This window comes from Microtus ochrogaster, unplaced genomic scaffold (assembly GCF_000317375.1).
Source record: "Microtus ochrogaster isolate Prairie Vole_2 unplaced genomic scaffold, MicOch1.0 UNK128, whole genome shotgun sequence".
NCBI lineage: Eukaryota > Metazoa > Chordata > Mammalia > Rodentia > Cricetidae > Microtus > Microtus ochrogaster.
In genome coordinates, this window is record NW_004949226.1 from 594442 (window position 1) to 609191 (window position 14750).

Consider the following 14750-nt stretch of genomic DNA (forward strand, 5'->3'; position numbering starts at 1 on the left):
GACCACGAATCCTCCAACCCTGTTTTACAAATCTGTAAAGATTCTTTTAAGCGCCAAGAAAAATGTTAAAGAGACAAGTAAAATAGGGAAAGTGTGCTTTGATATTAGGAAATATTTAGGGGACTAGCCCCTTGCTATAGGCAAACAGTGGCAATACAGTCTTGCCTAAATCACGACTCAGTAAAAAGGGGATGAGTTGACCATCTTCCCAAAGCTACCCTATGCATCATGCAATGTTTTGATTTTTTTTTCCTATCTAAGTGCTCTACAGGCAAGAGAAAAGCTAATCTCCCACTGTCAGCTGCTTGAGACAAAGATTCACATTTTCCTTACTAGCGGGTATCCTGACCAGGGACTGCATGTCATTCCCACCCATCAGAAATAGGCCACATCTCTTTACGTCTCTCCTGTCTTTCTCTACTCCCTCTCTGTGTCTAGGATATAGAGACCTCCTTCACTGCCGGAGATCAAGAAGACTGAACAGAGAGGCATAGGCAGGCTTCTCGCCTCCCTTCTGGTAGTTCATTGGGAAGTCGAGCTTTCAATGGCATTTGAGAAAACCATGGTGGTTATCTTAGTCTTAGGATAAACTAAAGAAAGGTACTTTTACCTGAATGGCCATATAGTTGGCAATTTCTAGGACAAAGTATGGCAGAAATTGACTAGCTGCAAGTCCATCTACTTCCCAGTCTTTGACTAATTCTCTGTAAAAGAGGGGAAAACATAGGTAAACACAGGTGCAACTAGTGTTCTGAATTGCCTTAATTATAGTATCTGTTTCTGGTTTGACCTAACAGAAAGTGCTGTCTTGAAATAATGCCTTTTTAGGGGCTCAGTTATTGAAGTGTTTGCTATGAAAGTACAAAGATCTGCATTTGATTCCCAAACCTTTTTGGAAAATTCTGGATGTGGTAGCATTTACTTGTAACTCCAAGTGACATAGAGGTGTTTCCCTGGGGCTCATTGACTACCTAGCCACCTGCCAGCACTATACATACACGGCTCATACAGGAACCTCTCCCTGCCCCTGACACCACACAATTAAATCATCTTTAAATACAACTACACACAGTTATTGAAGGTAACAATATGAAAAATAATGGCATTTGAAAAAGCAAAATGGGTACATTAAGTTGAAAAAATATTGAAGATGAAAAACCAGAAATGTTGTATACTGATGAAGGGAGTCAATTTGTTGAAAACACCATGGGAACCCTAAATATGAATAAATGAAATATTTATTTAGTCACAAAACTTTAGAATAAGTGAAACAAAAGGTCATCAAATAAAGAGAATATACAAATTTAAAATAATATTTCTCAGAGAAATGTATTGTTTTTCTACAGTTAGGTATAAGGCAATTAACCTATGCTCTTACCTTATCCATTAAACGCTGTATGGTAAGAAATAATAAATCAAAAAAGACTTTTATTCATGAGTCAAGATGTTCATACACATATACACACATGCATGTGCCTGAGCACACTTGTGCACGTGTGTGTGTGTGTGCGTGCACACACACACACACACACACACACACACACACAAAACATTAAGGACTCTAAGACCAATCTCAGATGTTAATCAGTGTTTGAACACTGAACACTTTGCAAAATGATATTTGTGGAAAGGTACGGGGTACACATCTTAGTGGTCCTCCCTTTGCGACCTCAGATCACAGTCATTGGAGTGTAGGAGCTGCTGGCTAGAGGGAGGAATGGAGGCCTCACAACTCCTTCACATCTCATCAGAGAAGTGACTGACATTATAGTAATGAACACACAAGGCCAATTTTATTTAAGGGTATCAGAGAGTAGATGCTTTCCTCATAAAGGGGCACTGGACTTATTTAACACAAACTACTTTACCACTTGAGTGACTGATTAAGATGTCTCATTTAGGCACACTGTTTTTGGATTTAAGAATTTGAGTTTGGGCCCTAAAAACCGGTAAACCAAGTTTTCAGTTTTAGTGTTGAGGAGAATCCTTTAACTTAACTCTAAATTCAGTACGTCCAAGCAAAGCAGAGGTCAGTTCCCTGATTATGACAATAGCTTCACAGCCATGTTCATATTCATATCTATAATTTATGTTTTTCTTATAGATTGCCACAAACTCATGAGATGTCATCTGCTTGCTTTAGTTATTTCTCTTTTCCATGTAAGAGATATTCTTCTCTTGTGGAAATCCCGTTATAGAAATCTATCCATGTCCATTACTCACTGTGTACAGATAAGTTCATATGATAGCTTCTCGTCTGAGAATAAAATCCATGAGAATATGGGATTTTGTCATTTTTTACTTCATTGTTTACTGTATGTAAAGAATACTATGTATTTCATAAATTCATGTTGAATGAAAAAGATGAAAAATTACAATTTTAATTGATGATCTAACTATAGGACTGTTCAGTCTACCAAATTTTACTATCCTTAACAAAGATTGTGTTTTTATTTTAAATGAAATATAAATTTTAAGGTAATATCTGAATATTTTGTATCTTAATAAAAGTACTAAGAAATATAAAGAGAAATTTAAACTAAGTGTGATAGTGTCCTTGTTTGGATGCCTAAATATGGCTGCCCAAATCAGGGCAATCTGAGCACAATCTACACCTTGTGCATAATATGCTTCAGTACTTCTGTCTCTGTTGCTATAGTACTACTAATATAAGATATTAATCAGAGTGGAAGCTGGGTCAAGAGTACACTGGGTCTGCTTTTTCCTATTATTGTAACTTCATTTTGAAACCTAATAAAGATTTTAAAATAAAAAAAAATATTGAGACATATCTTGTGCCTATTAGAACATTATTCCAAGGACTAGGTACTTTAGAATCTCTTCACTTAATGATTCTTAATATGAAATATATCTTTAGACATTTGAATATACTTATTATAGAAAAAACTTTAAGGAAGGAATATTTTCATGCTGAATTTTCTTATAGGACTCAACAGCAACAATGGTAAAAGCATGCTGGCACAGCATCTCAAGTGGATGCAGTGGGATGCTTGATACTGGCATGGAAGAGGTCATTCACTCACTCTACTTCCATACGTTTGAGTTTTCCATGATGAGAGTTTTAAGAAAGAATTTAAACTGCAGTTTATCTTTTAAATGATCTTCATGGGTGCTCTGTAAAGTGATGCTACTGGGTTTACTTCATAGATCTGCATAAATTTAGAATACCTCATTATTTTAGGAGCTAAAATGCTCAAAAAAAAAAAAAACCAAAATCATTCTATGTCCCAAAACAAGGAAGCATAGGTAACTAAACTGAGCTGGAGGGGTACATTTTACTCAGATATAGATTTGAGGAGTGATCTGGTTATGAAAAAGATATTTAAGAAGATATATGTTTGAGGGCAGAATGGTTGGTAAGGATTTTGAAATTTGTATTAAAGGGTGGATAATAGGGTGCATGGACTCTCCTAGGGAAAACACTGCATGTGAATAAAACTTGAACTTGTACTTTTTATTCTGCCCAGTGAACGAGTTGAGAATTTATTGTAATAAAGTTAATATGCTCAGAATTATAAATCTGAAGAAACTATAGCTATGAATCCTTAACAATTTTGAATGATGGCATCAGACCTAAATCTTCTTATAGCCATAGATTTTTGAAGACTTAATTTCTGAAGCCACCATTATTTATCCTCTGCTACCTGTTGAGAAAGCCATCTCAGCTAACTCATACAAACATTACTAACGGGGGTTCATGACTAATTTGGAATAGGGCTCTTCTTCTTCTTCTTCTTCTTCTTCTTCTTCTTCTTCTTCTTCTTCTTCTTCTTCTTCTTCTTCTTCTTCTTCTTCTTCTTCTTCTTCTTCTTCTTCTTCTTCTTCTCCTCCTCCTCCTCCTCCTCCTCCTCCTCCTCCTCCTCTTCCTCTTTCTCCTTCTCCCCCCTCTTTTTCTTCATTCTATTCCTCCTCTTCTTTTCATTTCAAAAATCTTAAGTTTTCTAGGTCTAGATATTTTAGCTAACTTAAAAATAGCTAGACCCTATCAACATTTTTCCCATTCATCTTAGGCAAAATTTCTCTCATCACTTTTTTCTGCCTATACAGATAACTTAAAAGAAAAATAAGTAATTGGAAAAATTGGATTCTTTCTGATCTGCAACTGTTGAACATTTCTGTTTCTTATTTCTATTATTATTAAAACATCATTTTTAGGAACATTGTTTTAATAGTAAATTTTAAAGTGAAATCTGAGTTTGGGTTCTGCCACATCTATAATACTATTATTTCTTCATAATTCCTTTTTTTGAGCTTACCAAAAGCCAAAGTAGCTTTTGAGCATATTGGACCACATTCTTTTCCCATTTTATTTTCTGGCCTTTTCTATTGCCAACCCATAACAATATTATTTTACAATAAAAATCCACTTTATAAAATTTAGAAAATTGAAATGCACAATTATTCAAATAATTGTGTATAGAGTGTGGGGTGTCCTAACATGAGGGATCTTGGGGAGACAACTTTAGCAAAAAAGCCCTATGCAAAGCAATTCTTGCTTCCTGAAAAATGGAATATTAGAAATTTCTGATATATTCAATAGTTAAAGGAAAATACCAAAGTCATCCTTTTATGGTTTTGTCTTCTTAACTTGAGTCCAAGTTTCCACTTATATAGGCAGCAGTTTCTTGGTCTTTGGTACTTTACACTGGGAACAATGTGGTGCTTCTACAAAAACTTCTGAATGAAGTGCTAGTGTTAGAGAACCAGGAGATTGTGAATCCCATTGCTGAGATGTATGACTACATCTCGTGCTACATTGTAGACCATAGTGTCACTTTCTTTTAGAAAATCTTAACCCTGATTTCTTCCCTGATGAGCCATCTGTGGGCTCTGCTCCATTGTGTGGTAGGTAAAGCTTTACATCTTAATGGCTTGGCTTCTTCTTCCTTTTCGGAACCATCACATGCTGTTAAGGTCTAGAACGGAGGGCCCAATTCTACTACCAAATTGTACACTTCAACATGGCATGTTTTTCTTTGCTGTTCTCTAACTCTTCTTGTTGGGTATGATAGTTCGAATAAGAACAACCTCCCCATAGACTCATTTATTTGAATGTTTAGTCATCAGGGAGTAGCACTGTTTGAGAAGATTATGAGGTGTGATCTTGTTAGAGGAAGTAAGTTACTGGGGAAAACCCCACTCAACCCAGCATCTTTCTCTCTGCCTATGGATCAGCATGTGTCTCTCAGCCACTGTCCTGGTGCCATATTCCCTGGCATAATAATAATGCACTAAGCCTCTGAAACTGTAAGCAAGCCCCTAATTCAACACTTTCTTTTATAGAAATTTCCTTCACGATGGTGTATCTTCACAGCAATTGAACATCAACTAAGACAAGGAAGTACATCCTATTGGATTACAATATTAAATAAATGTGTTTGCCTAAGTAATCCACATGACTTGGAATAAATGTGTACTCAAGTGCACAGTCCCACATACCTTTTCTTCATGTGTTAGGTGGGAAGGCGTGTTCAGCATTTGTAGATAATGTGCATTCCTTGGGTCTGATTTTGAATGCAGACCTGGGTCTCAGCTTCTGGTTCTGCTGATTGATGTGCAAATCGCTTCGTTTTTTTTGGTTTTGTTTTGTTTTTTGTTTTTCAAGTAATCTTTGTTAACCGATTTTTATTGAGCTCTACAGTTCTCTCTGCTCCTCTCCCTGTCCTCCCCTCCACCTTTAAACCTCCCCCAAGGTCCACATGCTCCCAATTTACTCAGGAGATCCTGTCTTTCTCTACTTCCCATGTAGATTTGTAAGTCTCTCTTAATGTCCTCATTGTTGTCTAAGTTCTCTGGGATTGTGGTTTGTAGGCTTTCTGGATAAATATCACTCACCAAAATTAAATCAAGACCAGATAAGCAAATTAAACAGACCTATAACTGCTGAAGAAATGGAACAGTCATCAGAAGTCTCCCAAACAAAAAAATCCCAGGACCAGATGGTTTGAGCTCAGAATTCTGTAAGAATTTCAAAGATGAACTAATACCAATACTCCTCAAAGTATTCTCCACAATAGTAACAGAAGGAACATTGCCAAACTCTTTTTATGAGGCTACAATTACCCCCATACCCAAACCATAGAAAGACATTACTAAAAAAGAGAATTACAGACCAATCTCACTCATGAACATTGATGCAAAAATACTAAATAAAATAGTGGCAAATTGAATCCAAGAACACATCAGAACCATCAATATCACTTCTTAAAACAGTGTTCCTTGCATTCTTGCACACCAAGCCAGATATATAATGACATCTCTTCAGTGATGTTTCCCTTTGTACAATATTCTCTATGCAAATAAGTTTTTTACTTGAGATGTCTCATGTTTCAAAATTTCTCAATAGAGCAAAAAATTATCAACAGAGATGTTTTTATAAAGCCATACATAATACATATGCTGTTTCTAATTAATATTTTAAACATAAAATTTAATGAAATTAGTTTTAGATTTTATGCTAAAGTTCATATCAATGTAAACATCTCAGATTACACAATTCAGTGACATTTAGCACATTCATCAAAGACACAACTTCTATCAGATCCCAAAACATATATTTTCGAGTGTGTGTGTGTTACAATTTGTAGGCATATTCAAATATTGATAGGATTGGGCTTTCCTCTTAGTTATTTTGGCAATGCTCTGTTAGCACATGTATGCACTTGCACTTGCTTAAATGCCTGTTTTCAAACTTTAAGCTTATACAACAAAGTGGAATTTATGGGTAATACCTTAAATCTGTGTGTAAATGACTGTGGAAACATGACCTATTTCAGTAGCTGTTACATTACTTTATATACCTATCAGCAATGAATTGGGGTTTCTAACTTCTTGGATCCTTGCCAACTCTGTACTGGATTTACTGTTTGTTTTTCTGACCTTAGTCATCCTGTGGTTTTGATTTACATTGCTCTAATGATTAGTGTTGCTACGCATCTCATTGCCGGTTTTTATCTCTGCTTTTGAAAAATGCCTGCTTAAATTTTTCACCTGTATTTTAGATGGATTGTTTCATGCTTTGGTGATTGAACTGTCAGGAACAAACATGATATATTGCGGATTCTCGGCCCTTATTAGATCTACACTTTTCTAACTTTTATTCATTTCCTTCTAAGAATTGTCTTTTTGCTTACCTGATAATGTTTTAATATATTAAATATCTTCATCTTCATTATTCATTTTGATTCATTTATTCTTTTCTGTTTACATGTTCAGAATATAAGTTTTCTATTCAGAGACAGTCTGTACCAAACATGCTATGCTGTGAGTATATAAGTTTGTGTGCTGGATGATCTTATTTGTATTTAAATGGATAGTGGACTGACATGACAAAAGCATAAGTATACAATTATTTTCTTTGCAAAGGCCCAGTTTTCTTTTTTTTGTGTGTGTTATTATTTATTTATTTTGATTTTTTTGCAGCAATTTTTCTGTGTTCCCTGGGCTGTTCTGGAACTCTTTCTGTATAACCAGGCTAGACTCAAACTCAAGAGATCTGCCTGCCTCTGTCTTCCAAGTGCTGGATTTAAGGGTGCACCAGCACTATCTCGCTTCAGAGCCCCTATTTTCTTGAGCAGAGTTTTGAACAATCCTTTTTAAAGACAATTATATCACTTCACTGAATTAAACAAAACAACTTGGAGATATCCATTAAACTTCTCTTTAAATGCACTACTTATCTACTGACAGGGTATTTCCAGATATCCCAGGCTAGCTCGGGACACACTATGTAGTTCAGGCTGATCTCAAACATATCATCTTCCTGCGTCATCTTTTCAAGTACTGGAATTACAGATTCATGTCTTTAGTTGGTGCTTTTATTTTACCATCTAGATACATGAAAGTCACAGTGATCTGCCAATTTTGTTTTGTTCCAATATTACATAAATAGAAAGAATAAGCTTAAATGTATACAAATGTTGTCTTTTTTCATGTTAAATTTCCTTTTTTGAAGTAAAAAGATTTCAATACAATCTTTTCTCATTGTATGTAGCTATCCCCGTTTCCACTCCCTCCCCTCCTCTTATCCTACCCTAACCCCCCACCCCCACTCCTCCATCCACTCTCAGAAAGGGTAAGGCTTCCCATGGGGAGTCAACAAAGTCTGACATATCACTTCAAGGAAGGGCCAAGTCCCCTCCTCCCCCGCCATATCTAGGCTGAGCAAGGTATTGCTTCAAAGATAATGTGCTCCAAGATGCCAGTTCAAGAATAGGAATAAATCTTGGTCCCACTGCCAGTGCCCTCCAGACTGCCCAAGCCTCACAACTGTTCCCCACATTCAGGGGGTCTAGTTTAGTTCCTTTGCAGGTTCCCCTGCTATCAGTCCAGAGTCAGTGAGCTCTCACTAGCTCAGGTAAGCTGTTTCTGTGTGTATCACCATCATAGTCTTAAGCCCTTTGTTCATATTATCACTCCTTCTTTTGGACTGGTGTCCAGAAGCTTGGCCCAGTGCTTTGCTCTGGGACTCTGTATCTGCTTCCATCAATTGCTGGATGAAGGTTCTATGATGACAATTAAGGTAAGACCAGTTTAGGTATCCTATCTGCTGTTGCTTAGAGTCTTAGCTGGGTTCATCCTTGTGGATTCCTGGGGATTTCCCTAGTGCCATGTTTCTTACTAGCCCCTTAATGACTCCCTCTATCTAGATATCTCTTTCCTTGCTCTTCTTCTCTGTCCTTCCCCCTTTCTGAGCATCCTGATCCCTCATGTTCTCCTCCTCCCTACTCTTCTCTTCTCCCCCTCCACATCCACCCTTTCTTCCCCTTTCTACACACTCCTTATTTTCTCAGGAAATTAGTGTTTGTTTTCCCTTCTCAGGGGGATTCATGTACGTCTCTCTTAGGGTTCTCCTTGTTACCTAGATTTTCTGGGATCATGCGCTATAGGTTGGTTATCCTTTGTTTTATGTCTAATATCCACTTATGAGTGAGTACATACCACATTTGTCTTTCTGGGTCTGGGTACCTCACTCAGGATGGATTTTTCTAGGGCTATCCATTTGCATGCAAATTTCAAGATGTAGTTGTTTTTTTCCCACTAAGTAGTACTCCATTGTGTAAATGATAATTTTCTTATCATTCTTTGGTTGTGTGGGAACTAGGTTGTTTCCTGGTTCTGGCAATTACGAATAATGCTGCTATGAACACAGTTGAACAAATGTCCCTTTGGGTATATACCCAAGTATTGCTGGGTCTTGAGGTAGATTGATCCCCAACTTTCTGAGAAAATGCCATGCTGATTTCCTGCTGTCTTCTAAGACTTTTTCTTTCTTTTTTATTTTTCTTTAGAATAAAGTTTAGTGCTGTCTTCAAGCGGTCTAGAAGCTTTAGATCTAGAAAATACATGAAATCTGGTACATATTACCACTTTTGAGAAGAAAATCACAGTCATGTTTGATGGTCTCCTATTGGACAGACAGTAGTGAGTATCAGCAGCAGCATGTTGCTTTTAGTAGGAGGGAATTCAGAGAAAGTCGCCCCTGGAAGTCAGGCCTGAGCTTGCCCAGAAGTGTATGGGGCCTGTCTTCCACTGTGTGGAAGTCTTTGCTGCAGCTGCTTTGTGTCTCCATTATCCTGGTGCCTGTAGCTGTGTGCATGTTCATGTTCTCTGTGTTCTTATCCCAAATGTAGAGGGTAAATAACAAATAAAGTAGCAAAATGTTAAACGTCAGGGAAAAGGAAAGGGTAGAAAAGGTAATGTTCTGTCAGAGTTTAAAAAAGCAGATTTCCAAAACGAAAGCGAGCCAACTGCAGTTTGAAGGGAAGCTACAATACCCCTCAACAATTTAAGCTACAGTTTTGAAAACCTGATGATTAATGGTATTTGTGTATATGACTTATTTTGGGTGAATCAACCTGCTAATGCTGAATTTACACTCAGTAACACACTGAGTTGGATGCATTGTTCTCAACACAGAAAGGACAGCCATCCCTGGGTGCTATCCCTGGACCCTGGCACATCTAGAGGAGGCAATGACAGGCCACTTAGAACTGAGTCCTCTTGTGTTTACTGGGAGGAGAGCACTGGGCAGGCCAGGAGTTCCTACCGGCAGACGTCATTTGGGTTCTCTAATTTAATAGGGTGCAAATAGATCCTAAAATTAAAAACCCAGTCCTCTGTTTATTTCTTCTGTTTGGGAAGCAGTCAATAAGCCTCACAAAACATGAGCTCTGTGCTATGTTTCCAATGTCAGCTGCCCCTGTGGCCAACTCTCACTTGCTATGAAAGGATCCTATTGACTTTCACCAACTGAAAACACAGGAGGCTGACTATCCAGGAACCCCACTTTATTTTCAGTTATGGCTTCTTCTGTTTCCATATTTAAAAACAAAAAGGCTCTCTTAACTCTGGGTTTCCCGATGAAGTAGTTCTTCAGTGACAATGTGTATCTATATAGAGTTTTACCCCAAAGGATGCTCAGTCCTTTACAGGGACATGTGCGGAGTGGCTTGCCCTCTTCTTACCTTCCCATCCCCCAGCTCTGTGTGCATAAATTATGCTTCTACTTAAAAGTATGCTTGAGCCTGAAACAGCCTAGAATGATGGATAATATGACTGCCTTCTTGTGGAGCTGCCGAAAGAACATAGGATATGAGGAAGCAACTGTTAACAACAAAAACAGCATATTTAAACACACACACACATACACACACACACACACACACACACACACACAGTGGAATAAGGAAAAAAATAATATTGGCAATACAACAAGTCAAGAAACTAAGGAGAAATGTATGTTTTCCTGATAAGGATTTAAAGGTGAAAGTATTAGATAATGGTGGACACACACGGAGGGCATCTCATTAATTGGCATACATGACCTAAAAAGCATTACTTTAGTAATTAAAGTTAACAATACAAAGTTTGAAAAACACATTTTGTCAAAAAACATGTCTTTGAAGAATAGAATAAGCACACAATGAGCCTGATATGGGGAATTTGATATTAATTAGAACTATAAAAATATAAGATGAACAGCTGAGAAGACAGATCATGAAAATCCAGGCAAACCTTTTTAATGGTAACATAGAATCAAACCATGCTCCTAATTACAGCACTGATTCTGGCTTCCTGTAATGAGGAAGAAAAATAAGCACAGCCCGGGCCACCGATGTTTAAAATAGTTCTTAGCAAGGGCCCCACAGAGAGATAGACACGCACAGAATTGTGCCTATACCTATAGCCTTAAACTCAAAACTAAAAGTCATGAAAAATATGTTGCAAAAGGAACAAAGATAAAAAAGAAATGTGAATTTCTCTTCCTTAAATGTAGCTCCAGCTATATCTGTGTTCTCTATGAGAAAAGGCCACTGACTGGAGAAGGTAATAAATTAAAGTAAGACAGTCATTTCGGTATTTAAAGTCCTTTATTGTGTAGTGAAATTTGATTTTTATTTTATTGTTTACGCTCCTCTTGATGCCTTTCATGACATCAAAGAGCAAAGCAAAATGGTCTTCATCTTTTTTTCATGTTAGGGAATTTGCTGTGCTAAGTTGCTCATTCATTTTTTTCACATTTGTGTTTAGTATCTATTTTGTATTGGCCTTGGGTAATAGTTTAATAACCTGGAGTAGTGGACCTCTGTTGTGTTTATTATCTGTATATTTACAGTGGACAAGTTTACAATGCAAATCATGAAGGCAGATGAGAAATAAACTGAGATTGCCCATCTTGCTGTTCTAATGTGTCACCCGGGTTGTTTTATATGTCTGGCTGTTTTATCTATCATTAGATATTTGGTGAAAACCAAAACAATATCAGATTCCAGTATTTACATAAGTAAATACCTTATAAATTATCCAGATCAATGTATTGGGCATGTACATATGCATTTATCTCACATTTTCTATTATATGGACATGATATCATGACTAATATTTTAATGTTTAAGGAATACAAGGGGGACTTATCTTTTGTTCATATTCTCCTTTAATTTTGATTTATACCATAGATAATTACTATCTTCAATTTGAATAAAGCAAAACATACAATTATTTTTGTCTTTTTTATAATATGGAATAGTTAATAGAAGCATCAAATATGACTTGAATATTACAGTAATTAATTTTTGACATGGTATTTTGTGTGGGTATTTTCAGAATTTTTGTGTTCTCAGCTTTAGGGTTTCCAAGGTCTTTAACAGTAAGTCAACAAAATTAAGAGAATTTGTCTTTCACTAGATGGGAAAAACCTCATATGCTATGGAATTAACTCACATAGAATTGGCAAAGAGCCAAACTCAGGGCATGCACAAGAGTGTGGCAGATTCTTTTTTGAACAGGGCTGATGTGTATCACTGGTTCCTATTTTGTTTAGGAGAGGGAGAATTTAGAGCCAGAGATGCTGACAAAACCATAGTTAACAGAATCTTGACTGGCCCTCTGAACTAAAGCAGGACCATAAGAGAGACTTGGAGCGGAGAAGAGTGATAAGCCTATCTTAGGGAGAAAGAGAGAATGAGTGGAAGAAGGAAATTATAAAGGATGGGAGCTTGTTGACACTGCTCTGACCCTACCCGACTATTCTATTAGTTCAAATGATAGTTTAATTGCTAGCTTATTCCCCCAGAAAGTAGAGCAATTCAATGAGTAAAACAATTGGGAGATGTAGGAGAAGTATGAGAGGTGTATAGGGTTTGGAGAACTGTGAAAATGAAAAACAGAATCAAATCAAGGAGCTACAGCACCATTGCCAGGTGGTTGAAGGCAGCGCCAGACCACACCTGCTCAGAAGAATCCACGTCTTTTGTAGGATGGGTCATTTTGGTTCATGCCCTGAGCAATGCTTTGCTTGAACATGGAAAATTTTAGTTCTAGTAATCTGGCCAAAACCAGGAGGTAGATTTATGGCTGTAGTAGGTTTGCTTCCTGAAATACAAACATAGATTAGCCAGTTGCTGCCTAGATATCTTTTGTTTTCTATGGAAATCAAGCTGGCAATGGTAGCTCAGGCCTGTAATCTCAGCATTTGGGAGGGTAAGGCAGGAAAATCACAAGTTTAAGGCCAGCCTAGACTACATAGTGACTTCCAGTCCAGCCAGGGTTGCATAGTGAGACACTGTCTCAAGGAAAAGAGGAAAATGGGTAAAATATCTATGATGAAAGAGGTTTCTTAAATAGACTTTTACTTAATTCATGTTGGATAGAACGCTTTAAATGGAATTTCCATATATTAGGTGAAACAAACTTGACTTAAAAGTCATCACAATGGAAAACTGCTCCTAGTGAAACAGGTGAACAGTTGTAAACTGTTTCTGGGGTAGAGATGGCACAGCGATTAAGAGCACCTATTGCTCTTCAGTGCCTGGGTCTGGCAGTTTAAAACTGCCTGCACCTTTAGTTCCAGGGGTTCTGATGCCCTTTTTCTGGTCTCTGCAGCACCTGCACGCAAGAGATACACATACAGACATGACGCACACGCCTACATGTATACATACACAAATAAAAGCAAAATTATTCTTTTTAAAAAGCTGTATTTTAACTTATAAAAAAATCCCTTTAAGGAGTTTGAGAAACAAAACCTTATTGGATAGCTAATATTCTAGATTAAACTAACATTTGTACTGTTCTAATATTTATCACTTATTTGTGCGTATGTACTTACTAAATCTTATGAGGTATGGTGAGAGAAAATTTACATTATCATTGCTACACAAACAAGGAAATTGTTCATGACTCTCATTTACCTTGTTTTTAGAAATCCATTCAAGTTCTCCCGAATCTAAATTACCAACAACCGCTACGAATCGTCTTCCCAGATATGTTTTCTTTAGCTAATTTTTTTTCTCTTCCAGATATCTCTAGCCGCTTTTCAAAAATCTACAGGTGGAACCATTTTTAAATAAATATTAGTATATTTGCATTTTTGCAGTTTCTAAAATGTGTCTTCCGAGGAAGGTGAATTTGACCTTCCTGTATTCCTATTTCACACAACTGTGTGTACCTAATATATATACAAGACTCTACAGGCAAACTTTGCATTGTTCATTGTTCCTTCACGCTGCCATGCCTGCTAACTTCTCAGTCCCAGAGTGTGCTCATGAACAAAGTCCTATACAGCTGACACTTCTTTAAGAGCGAAAGGCAGCCTGTGCTCCACACGAAAGTAAAGTCAGTGTGTTGGGCATCCTCATTGCTCTCAGGGTAGCTTCAGCCTTAATCACCCTGTTCTACTGTTTTATATTTCTGTGCATTTTTACTAGAGTCTTTATTATACCTGGTAACAAAGAAAAGTATCACTGGAGAACATGAAGGCAAATTGTACATCATGAGTTTTGCCCTTTTTTATGAAAAATAGATTCTTTTCTTATATATTGTATCCAGATTACAGTTTCTCCTTCCTCGACTCCTCCCAGTTCCTCCTTGCCTTCTCTTCAAACTAGATCTACCCCACTCTTTCTTTCATTAGAAAAAAATAGGCTTCTAAAAGGTAACAACAAAATAAAACTCAGTAACATAAAGCAAAAAACCATCACATTCAAGTTGCACAAGGCAAATCAACAGAAGTAAAAGAGCCTTAAGAGCAGCTCCAAGAATCAGACACCTACTCATTCACACATGCAGTAGTCCGACAAAAATGTTAAACTGAAAGCTATCATATGTACACAGAGGACCCAGTGCAAACCACTGTTGGACCTGTTCATGCTACTTCAGTCTCTGAGTTCATATGAGCTTTGCTGGTCCCCTGACGTCCTTCATGCCCTTTGGCTCTTTCTGTAGAACTT